Below are 24,075 nucleotides of genomic sequence, written 5' to 3'. Positions count from 1 at the left end.
TGATGATGTCCTATGACCTGTCACAGGTATGATATGCACTGCCATCTACATCTGTACTGCTAACAACATATAAGTTGATTAAGGTTCATGGACTTTCAGACCAGACTCAGCAGGGTAATAGTGCAGTGCCTCCCATTATGAGTGGTGTCTCCACTTTGTGGGTTGTGATAACTGTTGGTGTGCACCATTCAGTGTTTTCACAGACTGACATGAAGCTATGTTTTGCATGATGTGTATGTGTAGAGCAAACTGTTTTGCCATATGTGTATGATACAACCAGGGATGTGGACAGGTCACATGCAGCCTGAGAGCACCTTGTACCATCATAGTTATGGTTACAGTGGCTCTGTAGTGTTCATGGATATGTGATTGTGTACCTGTTGTGGAGGCAGTGTGTTTATGTTATCCGACACCCTATCTGTATTGCTTATTCATGCTCAGCACTTGTTCAGAACATGTAAGCACTTCATGAGCTACTAATTACTATAGCACTCAATCCTCCTCATTACCTACAGGTAAACACTGTTTGTACTTACATTTCCCACTTGCTTAGAGTAAAACAGCTGTTGTACACACTTTCCTCACATATCTAGTGAGAAATAGTTAAATATTCAGGCATGTCCAAGTGTCAATTCCCAGTGTTATCGCCTGTCTATATGATGAATTTGGGCATCATGAGGCAATATAGAAATCGTCTCGTGTACACAGTCAATGCTCCCCTCCTAACATACAACACTACAACCTGTGGGAGATGCACATATGTAGCCATGCTGGAGTTAAAGCTCTCTCCAACCCAAACTGAACCTGACAATCATGTGGGGATGTTAAACGTTTGCACCACACCACACTCATCACATAGTCTCACTAGATCTCCACCATCACATGTCACACATAGTAAGACTACAACATTTGCAGAGCCTCTCAATACTACTCTGTGTAGGCAACAGAGAACTCCAAAGCAGAAACGCAGGCAGGCCCCATCACCCAACACAACACCAATTACTTCTAGCCCACAGACTCAGTGTGCCCATCAGCTACTGCCAATAGGGCGATATAACATACCCAACACACTAGTCATAGGTAACTCTATAGGTGGTCACACTGATGTCCCACTCAACAGACTACACAAGTTGATAGTCACTTTCAGCTGGCTGTCGGGTAACAGGATCTACAACATAACCTATGCACTCAAGGAAAAAACTATCTTACACTTGTTGAAGGTTTACCAGTGGAAAAGTGAAGCAAACAAAGAAAAAAACTCTGGTATTCCACCACAGCAGAAATCCACCACGATAGAGTCCTGTGTCAAACAGCAAGCAAATTTAATGGAAAAAGTAAAAACAGCATTAAAATTCCATAGTGATAAAATGATAAGCGCTTTCAGCTATTTAGCCTTCTTCAGATCGTTTCTTTGTAGCCTATGCACTCAGGACACTCCTCAACAGGTACAATATGACTGTGTCATTCTCCATGTTAGTGTGAATGCTTGGAGATGTTACTTCCTGGACTACATGTACAGAGACATGGAATAGCTCTCCGATCTTGTAGCCCAGGCAGGTAATGCCCTAGCCCTGAGAAGCATTCTGCGTTCGTCCAGACTGATAACGCAGTACAAGGACTGAATTATTCTCTTCAACAGTTGGCTATGCTTCTGGTGTCATTCCAAGGGTATCCAGTATCTGTCTGCTTTGAATGACATGGTCAACAGAACACGATGCTTTGGCACAGATGGTCTGCACCTGTCAGCCCTGGCATTACGGATAATGTCTAAGGTTCTTGCTGCTCCTATAGTGCCTGTTTTAGGCACGGTTCAAATAACATATTCACCACCATAACAGGAACAGGCAAGCAAAACCTGAGGGTAATGCTGCTCAATGCTTGACATCTTCATCTCAAACACACTCACCCAAGGCACTCCTTGTAATGGACAACTTTGATATCGCTGCAGTGACTGGGACCTGCTTCTAGGCTCCTGAGAGCACCCCTGCACTAACAGGCTATTACTCAGACCACACCTTTCAGTCATGTAACCAGGACCGGAACAGCCACGGCAGAGGTGTGTCCATATTTCCCAAGGATATAAACACCTCCAGGCTGGTTGCTTAGTACAATGCATCAGAGGTAATCCAAGTGCAACTAACTGTGGCCATAACTGCTATACAAATTGTAGCTTGCTACAGATTCCACACCATACCCCATAGTTAACGGTCCTCACTTCTTGGTGTACTGGAAATTAGGGTTCAAACAGAAACTACTGATGTGCGACTGACACTACCCCACCATTAACTGGGATACCTACCCATGTACAGACACATTAGGCCAATGCTTTCTGGGATTCATAACCTCCAATCAGCTGGATCAACCTATCCACACCACCACCAGGGCCAACAATATCCTAGACCTGGACATTACCAACATGTGTGACTGGTGTTCCACACCTGGGGTTATCTCCTCGTTGGTCAGATCCAAATGTATGCTAATCACCCTTGTTATCCACATCCCGGCACCACACCCTTTATGGAAAACACAGTACAATATTTCTACAAAGCCAACTTCAGGCTTCGTATGACAGCAGTAGTAAATGTCATGACACCCGTGCAGATGGACAATATAGTTACAACCGCTGAATCATACACAACTGCACTTAATTAGCACTTACACGACTGCATGGATCATGCTATCCCAAACAGAGCCATGACGGTACCCACCAGGCAACGGGCGCCACTCTGGGGGTCCACTGCCATGGACATAATGTACAACAGAAGGAGGAGACTGTTGCAGAGTAGAGTACAATCCCATGAGTGGGTTAGCTCCCTTGTCAGCCTCAGTAGAAATCTGAGATCCCTTATCACATCCTCCAAAGCTAGCTACGTAAACATTACTGTGACTCATTCCAAGGACTACCACAAAGCATTCTAGAGGTATGTCACTACTCTCAATGGCGATAGCCACATCTGCTCTGACATAAAGCGGTTAGGCACGAATGTTACAAAACCGACTGATATTGGCAAAATCCTGGCAGATAGGTTCAGTGCTAACTTTACACCCCTCTCACACCCTAGAGGGCCCAAATCTATACAGGAACAATGCAGAGTCCCTGCGGTCACAACTATGCAGTTCCAAGCTGCGCTCTCTAAAGCCAGGAACACAGAATCCATGTGACCATACAACATCCCAGGCTGCAATTTACACAAACTTCAGAACTAAATGGCTCCCCGCTTGGGCACCAAATTCACTAATAGCCTTGCATCAGTGGATGGACCAGAGGAACTATTGCCCTATACATCTGACTAGACTGTTCTGCAAGGCTATGGAGGACATCATCATGGATCTCATTCACAGAGACATTGGTGGCCTCCAAACCTTTGATCCCACCCAGTTTGGATTTGTTAGGGCCAGACCATGACTCGTAAACCTGGTGGAGTCCTTTGAGACAGTTACCAAAGCAGTAGATGAGGGTAAGGAGGTCCACACAGCCTATCTTGTCTTCTCAATGACTTTCAACACCGTTCTCCATTCTGGTATTGTCAACATACACATTCACCTGCACATCAATCCCTACATCACGTGATGTTATGCAAAGTGGCTCACGGACAGGACCCACACAGTGAGGTAGCATACCCTAATTCCTACTGTAAATCAATTACAATTGGCATCCCCCGGTCCTCGGTCATAGGGCCCCTCATGTTCGGTATATGCTTCTCTGAGGTACAGGCTAGCACAGAAGGACTTACCCTGAATAGGTTTGCAGATGTCTGCAAACTAGGGGCCATGATTGATTCACCAGCTGGTACAGACACCCTCCATAAGGGTGTCACTGGGATGGATACCTGATGTCAATAACATGGCTTCAAGCTGCATGCCACAAGGTGCATATACATCCCCTTTGGATTACACCAGTCACCTGCTGACTATCACATAGGTGGTAGTCCCCTACATATATAAGACATAATAAGGGATCTTAGAACACAAGTAGATAGCACCCACTACTTTGATAACCATATTGCCAAGGTGGCATGGATATCCTTGTATGTGGCCACCCTAATCTCTAATGGGTTTGTAGCCAGAACAAAGGCAGCCATTGTACCTCTCTACTCATGACTTATGAAACACGTTAAAGGGTACAACACCCCATTTGGGATGTACCTTACGAGACAACAGCAACGGCTTTAAATACCACAACATTAACACACCAAGAGGATTAGTGACCTCCGAAGGATGACGTATGCAGCCCAACTACAGAAACCCCAACTGTACTCATTTGCATACTGCATACTCAGAGGTGATCTCTGCTGAACATACAAGGCCCATGTCCAAAACGATATTGATGGATATGCTCCACATAAGCAAAAGCCACTGAGAGCCACATGCTCTGGGATATGTACCTAAATGAAATGATGACTAGGACGTGCTGGAGGGATACATTCTTGAACCGGACACTCACCATGCTTTGGAAAATGATTCCTATGTACATCAGGCAGGGAACCTCACTAGCACTCTTCAGGAGATACCTTGATGGGTGGATGGGAGACAGACATGTACGCCAGGGATCACTGCAGTGGCTCTGCTGTACACAGGTGCAGGAAACAAATGGCTCTGCTGTTCACAGGCACAGGACACTAACCTAGGGAGGTGCCGCAAGTGAAAACACTGTATTTATGCTTACGAATGGACTTGGCCAGACAGCATAGTGCCTAACTATGAACCTATGAAGCTATTACATGTCCTTTGTGCATGGATAATTGACTAGCTCTTCCATTTCAATTAACTATCATGCTGATACACTGTCTGGTGATTACAAGTCATATATATCCTGTTATTGTGTATTGTACATGCCAATAGACATACCTGAAGTTTGCATAATATAACAGTAATGCTATGTAAAATATTAGACATATCTACCTACAATACTGTACATTTCACATTTTTGCAACAATATCCCATAATGCAAATCATAATTGCACAGCAGGACCACCTTAGACATGTTATTCTCAGTTATACGCCCATACATATGCCTACTGTAACAGTATATCAACATATACTATCCCCTGTTATGACACGTACTTGTTGGGCAAACCCTGCCACTGACAGCGGCTGGGGTGGAATTGTTATGTTTAAAGTCCTTATGTAGCATCCCTTGTGGTGTATGAGGTGTTTACCTTGTGGTCCACAGCAGTACACACAATATCTACAAGCGTTACTGTGCTCAACAATACATCACTACATAATACCTTTTCCCACTATATGCATTGCATACACTTTCATTAATACAGAAGAGGCACTACATACACTAACATACTGAGTGTTCTACATACCTTCTTAGTAGTCCGGGTTTACGATAATATCAGTTCTATTCCTTTTCTGTTTTAACGGTTTTCTCGTATGTACATACGGTTTGAATGTATGACAAGCCATCCTTTTATACGTAGATACCAGTAACATGTGGTATCCTGCCACCAATTGGTGTTCCGGAGTAGATGATTACATGCACATCAGCTGTGCAGCTACTCCATTAGTCAATTACATGGTAACAGCGGCGTATAATTGGATACTCCACTTGGGCATGGTCCCTTTGCCCTACCTTCGAAGAAGACCGCCTGGATGTGTTGTTTGTGATTAATTGCAACAGCTATATGGAGAGACACAGAAATACTTTAACTTCATGTCCCCTGTGGATTGTGTGTAATGGCTAGAGGATGTAGTTCTACATGTGTGTGTAGCTGTTATATCAACCGTCTGATACGGGACTACTGCAAACAAAACCTGTAACATTGGCGTCTGTTCCATTGTACAACAAGAACGATTTCACATAGGGCCATTACAGTGTGTCTCTCACAAGGTATGTTAAGGCTTTTGCAGATGCCATAGAGTGAGTGGATGTTTGTGATGTTATTACAGTCTGTATTGCAATTGATTCGGGTGTGGGGGAGATGTAGGTGGGTGTACATAGCAGATAAAGGTGTGTGGGGACTGTATTTATACATATTCCATATGTGTGTGAGGGCTCCTTCCCTAATTGAAGACCTATCATTTAGTAGACTAATACTATGTTTTTTTCAGGCTTATTCATTAAGCCATTGTTAATTGGTTCCTATATAGCATGCAGGTGATGTTGGTCCTTCAATCCCTTTGGAAATACATCGGTATGTAATGAAATGTTGCTGCATGAAAGCTGTCTCGTGTATTTCCGTCACAGATATTTGCACTCATTGGAGTTGTGTTCATGACTGAACCTCTTTGGCTTGGGTTGCCACCTTTTCAAATGGCCATTTGCAGGACACACATCGGAGTTTAGAGGCCGACACAAACCCACGGTCAGTACAAAGTATAGAACATTACATATATGCCTCTATAAAAGCTTATATTCTTGTAGCGGTTTACTTGCTTATCCTGTTTCTTGTTACATGTAGGTATGTTAGATACAGATGACTATTTTATGCAACCATTACATTAACTATGGAACATGCAGAACGTCTCGAGATTGTAGGACATTAGTATGTATACTCATTTTGGTCAGGACACTACCGCACATAGAGGGACTGCCCCTCGCAAGGTGGGACAGGTGGTAACCCTATGTTTAGCTCATGTCCATAGCACATATTTGTAATAGTGTATTATAGCAATAACCCATGTCTGGGTGTTGGTAATGGTGAATTTACCCGCGGTTGGTGTGGTTTGTTCATGAGGATGAAGCCCGAGTGGCCAAACAAAGACAACCGTGGATAGATCCAAAATTACCCACACCCAGGCATGGGTTATTGCTATAATATAGTCTCCATATCCTTTGTTCATAATGCTCGGTCGTGGTGGAATTTGTGATTGCTATAGCCCACGTTGTGCACATATTTGAAGACTTCAACTGCTGTATACGGCATACCCATGGATTCAGGAATGCACACAGTTCCAACAACCACATTACCGTTCACAGACTCCCAAACCCCACAATACCGAACACTCAAACTCACAACAGTCAAACGCCCGGAACTAACACAAACACAGAACACACACATGCACACACAGACACACAGCTACCCATCACATCCAAACAAACCATCCTACACTACATATGGCCAGGTGGCCATGCCCCATACACACCCCATGTAGGTGGCTGTGCCCTTCACACCACACCTACTGTAATAATCTACCTCCAAGATAGCACGAACAGACACATGAAGCAAACAAACATTACAGTCCCACGGAAACACACACCACACTCAGAACACACACTTACACACACTACAGCAACCAGAAACACACAAACACAGTACCTACCTGGACCGCAGCACCAGAAGCAATAACTAAATGTCTCTTAACATTGTGATAATAGTACTCGTGGTTCTAGTGTTCTGGTACTGTGGTCTTTGGGTCTTTAAACCTTGTGATTACGTGTGTCGGTTTGTAAAGCATTCGATATTTGGTAGTATCCTATTTATATGTACCTCCATGGTTGTGTACATGTTGTTAACCTATCTATATATTTACATATATATGTATATCCGTATATATCGACATATATCTCTCTATCACCCTTTCTATCTCTATAATATATATATATATATATATATATATATATATATATATATATATATATATATATATATATATATATATATATATATATATATATATATATATAGAGAGAGAGAGAGAGAGAGAGAGAGAACACACCTTTCATTGGGTACATGGCGGTGTATACTATTTCCCGAACTCCGTCCTTTTGTGTTTTAACCTGTCACAATACACACCTGCCATTGGTACATCTCAGGTAGGTTAGTGGTAGGTGATTGTGTACATGGTTGTGTGTTCTACTCCTGGCAGTGGTCATTTTACCTCTTCAGAGCAGGCACTATTAGTACAAGGGTGAATAACACAGTTTCAGCTGTTCTGGCCAGCTTTGACCGTGCTCTGTGCGATATTCAGTGAAGCTTAGACCTGTTTTGTGCATATCCGTGTAGTCATGTTTAAACGATGCTTACTGGTACTTGCTGGTGCATAAACCCGCTAACATGTGCTTAAACGTACTCTAATGACCTGCATCCAACATCCATTATTCGGGACATCTGTATTCCCTAACAGCCTTTGCAGGTCGTGTAAGCAGGAACATGCACGAGACAGCCAGTGGCTTTACCACTGGGGCATCTGGGATATGTACAAGTGTTATGGTGTTTAGTATGTGAACTGTACTATGACTGTTCCTCCATACTGCAAACAATTGTGTAACTCAGTTAGTTTACATACGGATGATACCTATTAATGGTATGTCCAAGTGATGCTTAATGGATGTGCTCTAGCTATGGGAATCCATGTCACAGTGAGCCACACACTTTAATGTGCTACACCTTGCCACAAACATAACTGGAGAATGCTGAGGTGACAGATACCTGTCATGGGTACTCCCCATGCTTTGGAACTACATCCCAGATTACATTATATGGAGCCCCTCATTAACACACCAGGGAATCCTTGCAGAGTGGGTGGGGAACAGTAGTTACACCCCAGGGATCCCGCAATTGGCTATGCTCCACAGAGGGACAGTTAGTTAATCAATGGGGTGGTGACAGCAGACACATTTTGGCTAGGCTGATGAATGGCCTCTGACAATCAGGCATGTACCTACTGATGTACCTAGGAACCTATACATACAGGATCAACACATGCTGTTAGCTTAATTTACTGTTCAGGTGTTGACTTACCTTGTACCAATAGCTGTTGTGTGTGCAAAAGTTGAGGGCTGCCTATGTAGGATTCACACAATAGACCACCTATACATGACAATTTACAGGTGGTCGTGTGTGTGTGCCATCCATTTTACTGTGTGAGCAGGTGGAGAAGTGTGTCAGTCCATAGGGGCCTACACTGTCGGTGTATGTGCTATATGTTCCCTCTTTCCAAGGCATGGGCATATTGGGCATGCCTCTGTCTGCCTACTGGGGCTGGCACAGGGTGTTCATGGTCTGAATCCCTCTGTGCCTGTGATGTCCTTGGCAATTGCAGTGGGCTGTGAGAGCCTTCACCATTATGTCCCTGCTGCAGCTGTTTCCGCAGGATCATATTATGTAGCATGACACATACTATGAAGATGTGGGCATACATGCCTGGAGAGTACTGCAAGGCTCCACCAGATATGTCCAAGCAATGGAACCATGATTTCAGCATCCCAAACACACGTTCTATGATGATTCTGGTTTGTGCGTGTGCCTCATTATGGCGTTCTTGCATGGGTGTGTGTGCATTTCTGATGGGAGTCATCATCCACGGCTCCAGTGCATAGCCAGCATCCCCCACAAGGTGGCCATATGGGATGTCCCCCCTGACAAATACCTGGTACAGCTGTGAGGCATGCCAGATGTGGGAGTCATGGTAGCTGCCAGGGCTGCCAGCACAGACATCTGTGATAATGCCCTGGGCATTGCAAACGACCTGGCAGTTGATGGAGTGGAATCCCTTACGGTTTATGTAGCGTCTACCATGGTCACCGGGTGGTGACTTGATATGTATGTGCGTGCAGTCTATTGCACCCAGTACCTCTGGGTAGTCTGCCACATGGTGGAAGAGTCGCATATTGCTCGCCAACTCCTCCTGAGTTTGGGAGAAGTGTATATGCTCATTGGCATGTGGTAACATGGCATCCAGGAACTGGTGAAATACCCTGGATGCTGATGCCTATGAGATCCCCATGATATCTCCAGTTGGCCTTTGAAAGGTACCTGTGGCTAGTATTCTCAAGCTTACACATACCTTCATGTCCACTGGGATGGGTTCCCCTCTGTTGTTTCTGGATCTGAGGCGTGACCTGCACAGCTCAACAATTTGCTGTATGATGTCCCTGTCCACCCTGTAATGCTCTACTATCTCCAGATCATGTAGCCCCTGGTAGGTTACCCTTAGTCTGAACACTCTTCTCCTCCTCCGAGGCCTGAGGTGGTTGTCAGCATTATCCTCAACACCACCTTCAGTCTCCAACACATGGGGATGAATCACAGCTATGGCAGCTCCCAACAAGTACGTTGTAAAAGTTCCCCGTCTGTTTACACCGATGGTGCAGTGTTTGGGAATACACAAGTGTGTGTGAGGTGCCTTCACACTTTATACTATTGTGCTTTGGACACTGATGATGTCATAGGGTGTGTATGTACAATCAGAACTACAGGATATCTTACTTATGTGTTTTACCGCAGGTACTGCTATTGTGGTGCCTTTGGTGTTGAATTACATTTAGCTGCCGTGGATCACCTCTTGTCCTTGCCTTCACTTTTCATAACAATTCCCCTCCCATTGTCAGGCATGCATCCAGCAGCTTGCTTTCTTGTTTTGTACTTTCCCAACCCAGGATTGTGTTGCAAAATGTGTTCTATAGCCAATCTACTGCAGGTTTGCTTTGCTCTGTGGTGACAGTTCTCTTTTCTTTGCAATCCAACACCTCCCCTATCCTGTTCTTCAGGTTGCTACTAGCAGCCTTGTTAGCTACTGTCAATGGCCCACTGTGAGTTAATAGGTGTTAATTACTCACTTGTACTCCAATTACCCTACTGCGGCATTTCCTTATTGTCTTCCTGTAACCTTCCTGTTTCAGCTGTGGTGCGCACCGCGCACAGCCATTTACCGGATTCCGAGCACGTTGTCATCCACGTACACATGTGCTTTCCGTCACCATGTATGCTCTCAGCTAAGCAAAGCTATGGCTACATCCACACCCCTATCCTGCAGCTTTGCTTAGCAACGGGCAACCCGGATTTGCAATGCTCCAATGTGCTTACAGCTACGGTGGCACACCCCACTGCTGATGTCATGTATACCTCCAGGCCACTCCTCGGTGTTGTACCGCTGCACCGTATGGTACATACTTAGGCCGGCGGGATATTTGTGATTCAGTATTACTTGCCTCATTTGCATGGCATTGACTACTAATTCATAGTTACCGCGCCAAACACTGTCACAGACCCTTAGCATCCTATGCAGCTTGGTTGTGGTGTAGCATGAATACCATTGACTATTATGGTGAAATCATGATTTGTGTTAGATTGCAATTTTATGACATCTGTATATATTTTCCTTGTGTTCCCGTTTGCGCACACATGCCCTGCAGTTGTACTTTGCGTTAGTGTGGCCATGACATTAAATGCTATTTTTTATGTGTTGTGCATGTTTTTTATGCCATTGGCTGTATATTTAGCCATTGGCATATGTTAACTTTGTAATACGTAAGTCTGGTCTGCTTTCATGGCTCCGATTTCTGTTTGGAAAAATGTAAACCTTTTTTTTGGTTTACATTTCTGTATGCTTACGCTATGCCTGCACCACTTCATGAATCGCTATGTACCTTCATTTGCATGCTGCACTACTGCGCATAGGGTGATTAGCATACATGAGCCGAGAGCTGTGCAGATCTGGTGTACGCTGGTAGTGCACATGGAATTGGATCATACCTGAATCGCTCAGCAGCCATATCTGGCATTATACCTCCTACGCTACGCCTGCGCTTGGCGCAAGCTTCATGAATCCCGGGGACAGTTTTTGAAGCACAAATCTTACTAGAAGAGATTGAACAAAAAATAAAAAAAAATAAGCCTAACAAAGCCCCTGGGATGGACAGTATAATCACTGAAATATATAAATTGCTCTCCCATCTGTATTGTCTTTCTTTCATAAAACTTTACTAGAAGTTCAATCATACAGCATTATATCACCTTCATGGAGATATTCTTTAATTTCACATATAATAAAAGCTAACAAGGATCCTCAATTCTGTAGCTCTTATAGACCCATTTTAATATTAAATAATGATTATAAAATCATTATGTCCATCTTTGTAGATAGATTGAAGGTCCCGCTAACACAAATAATAAATGAAACATATACATATGATAACATTAAAGGGATTTTAACCCTTATTGAATATCTGAACAAGGAAAATTAAGAAACATCAGTGATTAGTTTAGACATAGTAAAGGCCTTTGATTCTGTCAGCTGGAATATATGTTTGAAGTGTTGCATTATTTTAACTTTCCCTCTTCTTTCATTTCCTCTAATAAAAATATATAAAAAACAATGCAGCTTATATTAAATTAGGCACCTTTATGTCTAAGTCTGTTGAAATAACCGAAGGCACTAAAAAAGGATATCCCTTATCGCCTGTTTTATTTGCATTAACCATTGAACTTTTTGCTGCCCTTATTTATGACAATCCAAAAATTATAGGTATAGATATTTACAATCTGTATAACTCCAAGATAATGCTTTTTGCAGACAATATCTTATTTATGTTAATTAATTCACAGTCAGTTTTACTAGAATTAGATTCTGTAGTGAACTATTTTCAGAAGATTTTAGGTCTACATTTTAATAAATCAAAATACAAACATATGCTTATAAATAAGAAGAAAAATATACAGATAATCATATTATGGGTGCATTTTCAGATTCCCTTGACTATCTAGGAACAGCAGTATGTAGTTCCATAGAGAATACAATCAAATATAACTATAAGAATATTACAAACTTAAATAAGTACATGACTAATTGGAATAAAATCTTCATCACCTTTGAAGACAGGTTACAATTAATATAAATGACACTTTTACCAAAATTAATCTATATAGCTGTAGTCCTTAACTTGTCCTATAAAAAAATCACTATATCAAGGATATAAATAGATAACTAATGAAATTTCTTTGGTTCCCCAAAAGAAACACAATTACCTTTCTACATCACATTAGGTCTAGGGAGCAAGGAGGAGTCAAGTTCCCTGACATTGAAACATACATTAATGTATCCATAGTTAAGATTATTCTAAACTGGATTAATCCAAATTATCACTCTAGCTGGAAACTACTACACCTTACCTTACTAATTAATGAAAATGCCTCCTTATCCAAATTTCCACTAAATAATTATTCTAATAAGTTCTGGTAATTCTTATGTCACATTATTCAACATAATATTGCTAAGCTCACAAAATTAAATTCATTAAATCACTTCTTTAACTTTTTTAGAAAGTTTGTTAACTCTAATGCAGATATTAGGATTTGGTTTGAACTATTAACCCCCTTTAAAATTACAAGAAAATTTCCTGATAATATACATTTTGATGCTCTAGATCACTGGAAAGTTAAGAATTTTATATGTTGGCATCGATGCATAAATGATAATGTTCTAGATTCTCAAATTATTATAAAAGAGCATGCTTTGCTTCCTCAGAACTGGTTAACTCTATAAAGTATCTTAAATTACTCTCAAGATTTATGTAGACTGCTTAAAAATCATCTTACCAGGAAAGACCAAAGCTGATAACTTTAATGTGTAAAATTTTATACAACAACTTTACCACAGACAATATTATTTCAAAACTATATAATATATTAATTGTTTATAAGACTAGTATAAACCAGAAATACTGGAATTTTATATTTAAAGGTTTTTCCTTCTAATTTATCACATGACAAAAAAGAAAAAAAATGTTATCCATCAAGCATAATTCATGGCCTCAATACAGGAGTATTTTCACCTGGAAATATATTCAGAGGGCATTTCTAACACCAAATAAAACAGTCAAATTTAATAATAACTCCAACGCATCCTGCTGGAGATCCACAGAGCATACTAAAGCTGATTGGGTACACACCTTTTATGAATGCCCTAGGTTAAAAGGTTATTGGAACAGTATAGATGATTTTCCTCAAAGCCTTATTCAGTGATTCTTTTTCAGTGTCCAAATCATTAGTTCTTTTCATTTCAGATGAAGGTTACTCTCTGAACAAGAACAGCCCATATTTATTGTGGTCACTACTTGCTGTTGCCAGAAAATGTATCACCAGAAGATGTAAAACTAATTGCTCACCTACTGCTAAAGGTTTCTTGTCTTCAGTGAAAGATCTGGCAATTAAGGAAACTAAGACTAAAAACCTTAGAATCTTTCCAGAAACATTTGTTAATAAGCCTTGGATAAATGTTTTATCACTTGTTGAGACTCATCAAATGGACCATAACTTTTTCTGAATTGATATTTACTCTAAGCAAACATTTATTTTTACTTGTGATCTTCAGGCCTATGTATATACTGTAAATCATTTTTTCTTTCTTAGTTAATATTTGTTTTAGAATGAGAATACTTTTGTCAGTTTGTTGTCTCTTTTTCTCATGGAAAATCTAATAAAATATTTGGAAAAAAACAAGGTCCAAACATAGTGAAAGTTTTAAAACGTGGTGAGAACAAGTCTAAGATGACTTCCATGCTTAGTTTAGCAGAAGCATACTGCTATCAGCTGAGAATAGAAAATAAAAACAGATGTAGACAAAAAACAGGCACCAACTGAATGCGCCAAAAAACAAAAGAAAGAATATAAGGTGATGGATTAGATGAGAAGGCAAAAAAGGTGGAAAATGCATAAATATTATTGACAAGTACAGAAAACTGATGGAACAACCTCATGTTGATCAGGATCTAATGCAGGAATGGTTAAACAGAGGTGAATTTAAGCCAAAAGATGAAAGATTAATATTGATGGCCCATGGTAGTGGACTATGTACACATTGGGTTTACAAAGTCCATTGAACGTGTCTGAGAAACAGACAAATGCAGGTTTTTGTAAAACAGAACTGGAAACAGTCACACATCTTGTTGCTGGTGTGATACACTAATAGCAGAAGGCCTGCATACTGAAATGTATCATAATGTGGCATGACTGTTGCATTGGGGATTGTGTAAACATTATAATATTGAAGTAGCTGAAAAGAGTTGAAAACATGAGCCGCAGAGAATTATAGAAAATGAGGAAGTTTATAGCACATGGGATCACCCATTACCAACAGTTCAAAAACTAGATGTGAGAAAACCAGATATAGTAGTCCATGAAAAAAAGACAAAGTAGCATTGATCATTGAAATTGTTACACTCAGTGATTAGAGTGTCTTATATACAGAGACACACAAAGTCATAAAATATCAGGATTTACAGGGTGAGACAAGTACAGTGTGAAAGAAGAATACCTAAATATTTCCAATAGTAGCAGCAGCAATGGTTCTTATAAAAAATAATTTACAATTGTACTTAAATATGTTACCAATACATGTAACTCTGTATGACTTGCAGAAGGAGTCATTTCTGAGCACATTGTATGTGCTGTGAGGAGCACTGTTTTGGCTACATCAAAGATTGAAACAATACTAATTTCATGAACTTTAATCATACTTTGACTTAGGAATGGGGTACAGTTCCATCATGGAATTAGAAACCTGAAAGACTTGGAGAAATTAATCTGGTGGGGGTTAAATTCAATTGAGTTTGAGTCTCCATTGTATACTGCCATTGAGCTGATCTGTGTTTAGGCTTTTTTCTTCTGTGGTTGTACAACCAACAAATTAATAAATAAGAAGAGTATAGAGGTCCCCTCACATGGCAGTGTACAGAGGTGCTTGTCCCCTACAATAATGCTTCTAAGAACATTCCACTGAGCTGGTTTTGATTGGTATGTTTTGTCTAGATGCAGCTTCAGAGGCTTTATCCTCTACAAAATATACAAAATGCAAATCAAAATAGGACTGATGCAGAACAGTTGAAATGAATGTCTTACCTTAATAATAGGAATTACAGTTGCATGCTTCCATGGAGAAGGCATTGAAGGCCAACAGATAATCAAATTGTAATTTTGGAAGTGGCTTTGCTATGAAGGGATACAACTTCTTAATCTATAATGTTTTTAGAAGCATCTAAGTCAGATACAGAAAGTGATAATTCAATTATCTCTGAGTGGATAGTAAAAAAAGGTCAGGATGAATAAAGGGTCTGGAAAAATGTAGATTAGAAACCAAGAGGAATAGAAAATTCACTATTAAAAATGACCAACATTATAAATGATCAGAGCTCGTGCCAGTGTGAGTAAAGAGACATAGAGCACTTGTGGATTTTAAGTACACAACAAGTCAGTTAACTTCTTTATAAAAGGGAAGAGTAGATATGCCAATGTGCAATTCAATTTTGTTCAATTCAGTATTTCAGTATATTCAATATATTTCAGTATATTTTATTGTGGCAAGTATTGGTTGTTAAATTTCATTATACCATTAAAAATTTGAATTATCAAAAGATCAAACTATTTAACCCTTTTATACAAATTTTACATTATAAAAGAGCAGTGCATAGTTCAATAATTACAATATTTCACATGTTTAGACAACACCCAAATTATATTATTTGTTAGCCCCTCCATACACCTTTGCAGGACCCTGGCCCAATTGCTCCACTACCTGAATCCAATTGTCTGATTTATTCCAGTGTGGAAAGCAGACATCTTCAGGCTAAGTGACAGCCCTACAATGCATCTGTTCCTATCTGAGAATCCCTGTCAGGCCATATGAGTTTCCATAGCAGCAAGAGTCAGGAGGTAGAGAGTAGTTCAGCTATGAACCAGATGAGTCCTGTGGAGCAGCCTAGTCCTCCTTCCTCAATGCTGCTCCTGGATTCACCAGAGCTGACTGGTCAGGGAGAGGAGGTATGCATACTCTTGTTTCCTGGATTAGTAGGGTTCATAGCTGTATACTAGGCTAACAACCACTACGGCCCTTAAAGCCTTGTTGTGCAACCCAAATGTGACCCAGAAATTTGATTTACATTTGATTTATAGGTAGTGATTAACTGTCTGCTTCTGGCCAGCAGAGACATAGGAACCAGATTGGTGTAAATTTCTGATCATCCATCAGCTGGTCCGAGTTGCACTTAAATAGGGATATGGAAGAACTCTGTTTTGCATGGATAGGAAACCTGTTCTACAGAATGGGAATTCTCTGAGAAACATATCTGTTTCTCCAACATGTCCTATTTATGTTGCAAGCAAGATTTAGGCCTTTTAATCTAGTAGTTATAATGCTGTTTGCTTTACAAATATGCAAAAGATTCATTAAAACAGGGTCCAAGGATGCCTTCTATGCCAGACAAATATAATCTCTCAGAGGTCTGTATGATACTGAGGAAAGAGACAGGGCATTGAGGCAATCAGCACAGGACACTGTATTTACTCCCTGGACATTGTATTTTCTCCTTGTATTCCTTTTGTAAGGAACCGCTGTGGATGTTCCAGTTACTGCATGTGTCTGGTCAGGTACATACCAAAGGAGACATTATACTCTATGATAGGCCTGATGATGGCTGAGTACAGTGTCATAGTGACCTGTTTGGACTTAAATGCCATGCTCTTGCTTATAAGTTGACCAATGAAGAAAGATTTTCTTACTACCTTGGGCACATGTTGGTCAAAGGCTAGGTTGCAGTATATATGAGTTCCCAGATCCCTGACTATTGAAACAACTTCAAAGGGTGTTTTATTGATGACATAGCTACCCAAGGTGGCAGACTTCACAAAAGGTAATATAATGTATTTTTGGTATTGTGTTTTAAGCCATGGCTTTGCCACCAAGTGTTTATCTGTTTTAGACCTTCCTGAAGGGTGTTCTCATCTTGGGGGAACTCAATGACTACTCACAGTTTGCAGTAATTTGTGAACATGGTTAGCCAGAGGCCTCTGGCATTTTGACATCTGAGAAGTAGTTGACAAAGAGGAGTAGGCCTAGAACAGAGCCCTGGGTGACTCCACTGGTGACTGGCCTCTTTGTGGAGATGGCCTCACTGATTCTTTTCTCCTTGGTCCTATCAGTGAGCAAGCTAGGTATTCAACATATTATAGAGAGGTTTATACCTAGTTCTATAAGTCTGTTGACAACGTCTAAGTGGAGTATTATATCAAATGGCTTACCCAGATCTAAGTAGGCAGTACGCACGATTGTCCCCTCATCCATTGCCTTGGTGATCTTTTCAAAGAAGTCCACCAGATTCATTAAGTGTGACCTACTTTGACAAAGCCAGACTGGGATAGATTCAGTGTCTGGAGATCTCTTCTGTCCTTGTTGATAATTTCCATGATAATTCTTTCTATGGCTTTTCAAATAAAACTAGTCAGGCTAATGGGTCTGAAGTTTCCAGAATCTGTCAAAGGTCCTCCTTTATAAATAGGGGGGTTGACTGTTGCAGTCCTCCATTCATATGGTACAAAGTCTGTTTTAAGACTACAGTTAAATAATGACTCCGGGGGTCCTTATAAGTCATATTTTAGACTATTATGGAGGCATTCTGGGATGTTATCATGGCCAACTGAGACTGTGTTTTTGGCTTTATGGAGTGCAGCCAGTGCATGTTCCCTAGTTGTAGTAGGAGGGGTTATGCTTGAGGATATTATTGGGGAGATGGTTGGGGGTGAGAGGAGAGGGTAAAGTTAGAAATGAATTTGTCTGCTAACAGGTTCGCTATAGCACCAGGATCAGTGAATGTGACACCATTAACCACCAGTTCAGTGCACTACTGGTTTCTGGCTATCTTTCACCTGGGGGGACTGTCTTAACCTCACATGTGGCTTTGCTTGAAGTTATTAGCCCTTTTAGTTGCCTATTTACTTTCATGAGAGAGTTTTTATCTTTATGGGAATTACCCTTCTTGATTTTTGCCATAATATTTTTCCTTTTGTTGTATAGCCTGTTTAATTTGGGAAATCACAAGGGTGGTTTGTTTCTGGGGTTAGTTCTAGGCGTACTTCTGGTAGGTACAGCAACATCTATGTAGCCATTGACATGGTTACACAGAGTTTCTGAGAGCAATGCAGCATAAGCTGTTGTGTTCTCTGGGTTTGGAGGGGCACTGAATTTTGATGAACCATCACTTTATAACAGGTAATTTGCCTTGGAATAGTTCCTCACTTTTACAGGTTTTAATGGGGTTACACAACTGATTTTGATTTTTCAGACCTTACCAGGGAGGACAAGACATTTCAAGGGGAGCAGTGTTCTCCCATATTTGTGAGCATGAGTTCCATTATGCTGGAGCCTCCAGTGGATGTATTTACTCTACAGTCAAGGGTATTTGTATTTACGAAGTCCAGGAATCTCTGTACCTGTAGGCTTGAGGCTGTGTAGGATTCCCAGTCCATAGAGAGGTAATTAAAGTCTTCCATGAGTAGGGTGTTAGGTTAGAATGTAAGTGTGTCCAGTAGGGCCAAGTATGCATTGTGAGCTTTATGGGACATGGAGGGTAATCTATAACTGGATAGGATATGGTATGGGATTTTATCTATGGTAATTTGCATGTGGAGGAGTAATGAAATACTTCATGGGGTAATGCATTGCAAATCTATATAATGCTTTCATTAATATATATTTCTTTTTACTTTATTTTGTTGTACTGCATATCAGATTATTTTATAGTGTCATACAAAATAAATTCTGACTCAGAAACTATCATAATTTGTTCAGTGAGGTGAGTATAGTGGCAGCAGTTAGGTTTACATGGCAGAATGCCTTTTTAATGTGTCATTTCCTTATGATATATTTTGCCTGAAATGTTTGTTCATTACTATTTTGATGTTTTAGGTTGACTGCCACCTAAAGGAATGGTAATCCATATAACATTGTTTTTTGTTCAATGCTCATTCATGTTATATCTAATGGCTTTACAGGGATGAAGGAAATATATATAGAAACTTCTCCCCCCAACCCCCATTCCAACTAAACAGAAAACTGTGTCATTGAATCTAATTCACAATAATTCAAGATCAAATGAGTTATACACATCTCCTATTGATAGATCAGGTGAAGGTGCATCTAACTTGGAGGAGGGGCTACCACGACAACTGTAAGTTGAGTTAGTCGAATGTTGTGACCTATCTGATAAAGGTGATCCTGCTGTCATTGGCCTGACATTGCTGATCATGATCGTGACCTGAAACATCAGGTTCTGCTAGGTGTAGATGGCCCTTGACATGGCCTGTGTGGAATGTGTGGTAATTGCTTACTATGACTATTGATATTACTCTCTTGAGAAGCAGTGGTAGTATCATGTGATATGCTCTCATGTGTATGGACAGTACTCCATCCCCTGCCCCTTGAAAGACTAACTCTAGCTTGATTCTGGTCTATCCTAACTAGTATAGGAATGGAGATGGCAACAGATGCTTGTTGTACCACCATACTACAACATCAGTGTTCCCATGGCATTATCCCTACTTTGTGCCATTTCAAATTAGTGCTAGAAATCATCACTCATACCCTGGAGGTCTCTGACCAGTTCCAGCTGACTCTCTGTGGCAGTGTTGTGAGCCCTAATAATGACACAGCACATTTCTTCTTGGGCAGTCAATGCTTTACATGTTTCCTGGTGTAGTTGTAATTCCTGCACCTGACTTCCATTTGTAAAGGTGCCACTGTGGACACTGTAGTCTCAGAATCTCAGCCATCATCCTCAATGCTTTCCTGTGGGTGTGAAGATACTGGTATAGAGGTGCACTAGTGTTCCTCTGGTACCGCTATGAATGTTATGTCAAACTGAGCTTGACTTTGACTTGCACAGTGCAGAGTTGCTAATGTGAGATGAGAGAACCTGCCATTAAACATGGTGACTGCCTGCTACTTCCCAAAGGCAGCCTCATATATATATAACTGTTATTATCACCCATTCTGCTGCTGACATCATGTAAATGTAATGGATTTTAGTTGAACTGTTTGTTTCTGATGCTGACTCTAAATTATTATAACACATTAGTAACAATTATAATGCAACAGCATACAGTACAGTATGCTTACAAGGGGACAAGTGGGAAACTTACCACGCACAGTGCCTTCACTTCCATTATTTTCTGATGTAGAAGGCTCACCTAATAATAATGATCTGTGATGTGTTTAATGATATCATTCCTTGCCAGCATTAATTTCTGTCTATATAACTATATGTGTTATAAATTGTAAACCAACTGTCAAAGAGTAGATGACTGTTGCTGCTACAGATATTGGTCATATGGAACAGTGTCCACACCACCTCTAATTATTCCTGTTGCAGCATGTTCTGTACCACAGTCTTCCCCACAGACAGACAGAATTTATTCATCATCTGGCATTAACTTAATAAGATTCGGAGCCCCCCCCCCATTAATGATAGAGAAATCACATTCTGCTTAGTCTTCCTTTTAGCACGTGCTATAATATCATTTGTCCTTTCCTTGCACTGTGTCAGTGCTCTGTTTATGCCTTTAACTGCACTCATTTCAACAACTGTTTTATTCCAGGCTTTGTTCTTCTCAGCCTGTCTGGGCCCCCCTTTACCAAAAAGAAGTTTCCCGTATGTCCTAAGTGCTGCCATGAGGATATAATTTTTCTTATGGCTGAATTTATCCTTTCTGTGTTTTGATCCCTTATCCAAAAAAAAAGGGTGCTGCAGTCAGACATTGTGACAGTAATATTTGGATGCAATCAGCTGTTAAAGTACAAACCACTGGCCAACTGTCCTGCAACACACAGTAACTGTTAGTTAAGACAAACATACAAAATAAATAATAGAAATCTCAATATACCTATGCGAACTGCAATCTTATGTTAACTCCAGTTCATTCAATCACAGTAGTCAACCAAAACATAACTTGCCATAGCCTCTGCCATTGTCATGTACTTTTTCCTCACTGTCAGTACCAAACCATCAGATTCATCACACAACTCCGACACTCCCACTAAGGTCAGCGGTGTTGTCACAGTTATGAAGATTTGCAGAAGCTTAGGGCTGACCAGCTGGTTGAGTGGATAGACCAGGTTATGGCAAGAAGGCCAGAATTTTAGAGTAAGTAAAATATTTGGTTTCTTAATTGAGCCATATGTATGTATACAAGTTAGCATGAATATATGAATTTGTGAAGACATGTCTGTGTACCTGAAAATGTTACTTGTACTAGTATTATTTCACTTGTTCAGTTGTTCATTAGTTCCTGGGTAAAGACCAAAGGCCATTCAGAATGCAGAATCCTCAATGAATGGATATACCCTGGAACCTAACCAGGTATCAAGTTGTTTTTTGGATATCTGCAAAGAGGAGGACTGCCAAATATGTAAAGGAATCCCATTCCAGGGTCAAACCAATGACTGCATTAAATAATTTGCTCTTAACATTGTCCTTGACTACTCAATTCTGTAAGTACAATATGCACTTCTGGTTAATATACTTGTATTCAATGTGTACATATTTAGTAGAGACTGATATTCTTCACTCTAGGGCCCTCTGTAGACTAAACAAAGTTTACCCCTCAGATATCTGTAACCAACTAAAAAGAGGCCTAAAATTTTCAGTCGAGACAGATATGAATTATTGCTACAAGTAATGATATGCCTTGTAAATTTTCATTAAATACATTCTAAAGCCTTTCTTTTAGGAAACAGTAGCAAAACAATATGTCATACTCAGTAATGGGCTGAACATATGTTATGAACAGCCTCAAAACACAGCCAAAGGTTCATAGGTTCATAGGACAATACAAGGCAATTGGCCCAGAGGCCCTTATAAGCCTAGCCAGGAATTTCACCCATGTTCCCACAAAGTCAGCACCTGTTTCCCCTGTCCAGCAAGGATACAGGTGGGATCTCAGGGATATATTTTTGTTTCCCATCCATTTGTCTAGGTTCCTCTTAAAGAGGGCTAGTGAGGTACTCTGCTTGACAGAGAGGAAGTCTATTCCACAGATGGGAGAGTCATTTGGACAGAACTCTATCCTCCTAACATGTTATATTAATGTCATGGACCAGGTTGAGACCTTGCATGCAGGTTGCACGAGTGGAGTTTGACTAAAGGATATGCAGCAACTCCATCAAGACTGAGTCTGAGATGGCCTTGTTTGCCAGACACAAGTCTCCTCTGAGGAGTCTGTATGAGACTGAGTAGAGGGACAGGGCTTTTATCCTATCTGTATAGGATAGATGTTTGAGACCCTGGATTTTCCTGGTCAGGAACCTATGTGGTCTTTCCAACTGCTGCATGTGTTTAGCAAGGTACATACCGAAGGGGGCACTGAACTCGATAATGGGTCTGATAAGGGAGGAGTACAGGGATGCTATGACCTCATTGTTCCTGGATGCAATACCCTTACATATGAGGTGGGGCATGTAGAAAGCCTTCCGTACAATGGCGGCATCATGGTGGCCAAAAGTCAGGTTACTATCAACCTGGGTGCCCAAGTCCCTCATGACTGATTGTGTGCTTAGTACATTGTTATTAATGTGATAATTAGTGGGGATACCATTTTCCCCAAAGTGGATAATGATGCACTTCTTGGCATTCACTTTGAGGCCATGCTTCTAGTACCAGTCATTAGTTTGGGTAAGGCCTTCTTGGAGGATGTTCACATCACTAGGGGAATTTATGACAGTTTGTTGTCAGGATGAGATATATCAAACAGAACTGAGGAATTTAAAAGAAGGTTTTTTGATTAGAGGGTATCCAGCCCAAGAGGTAGATATGGCTTATAAACAAATGTAGAAGGAGAGAAGAGGTAAAGCTAAACCTTATTATTCAGAGAGAAGGTTAGTAAAACAGCAGGGGGAAGGATACAAAGCTTTCTCCTAGACCCCTTTAGTCCTACTGTACAATAAAGATGTGAGTAAGTTTACTAGGATTATACAGGATTATTGGCACATTCTTCTAGTAGATGAAGAAACTACTAATGTGGTGGGAGATAGACCCCAGTTTATATATAGGAATAAGCAAAACTTGAAGCAAAAACTGTGTTATCCCAGGAAGAAGAAACATGACGCCAGTGTTATGAATGGGACATGCAAGTGTGCATATTGTGCCTACATCCTCCTATACCCCTCAAGCAACTTCTGCATTCAATATGCATGACTCCACACTCTATCTGCTCCAAAACTCCTTCAGTTACGACTGATTAGCCTTACGCTTCAACACAGTCGACATGACTCTTAACTCACCTTGTTTATAAAACTTAAAAAAAAAACCTCTGTCCTCCTATTTAAGCCTACTTCAACATACCCCCACTAGAATTCTCCATCCTAGCTCCAATGGTACTGTTAACCAAAATGACTCCTCAGCCTTGCTACAAGTCCCCCACTAGACAACTGCCTTATCCATCCTGATACTCATATTAACAATACCATCTACCACCCTACTCAAAATACTTTTGATAACTACAGAATTGTTTCATTCTACTCTCCTTAAATGCTACATTAAAACTTAAAACTGCTAAATCTTATTTCTTCTACTTCCTCCTC

Source organism: Protopterus annectens, chromosome 4.part0, assembly GCF_019279795.1.
Source record: "Protopterus annectens isolate FY-2018-M chromosome 4.part0, PAN1.0, whole genome shotgun sequence".
NCBI classification, from domain to species: domain Eukaryota; kingdom Metazoa; phylum Chordata; order Ceratodontiformes; family Protopteridae; genus Protopterus; species Protopterus annectens.
Note: the sequence above shows the minus strand (reverse complement) of the source record.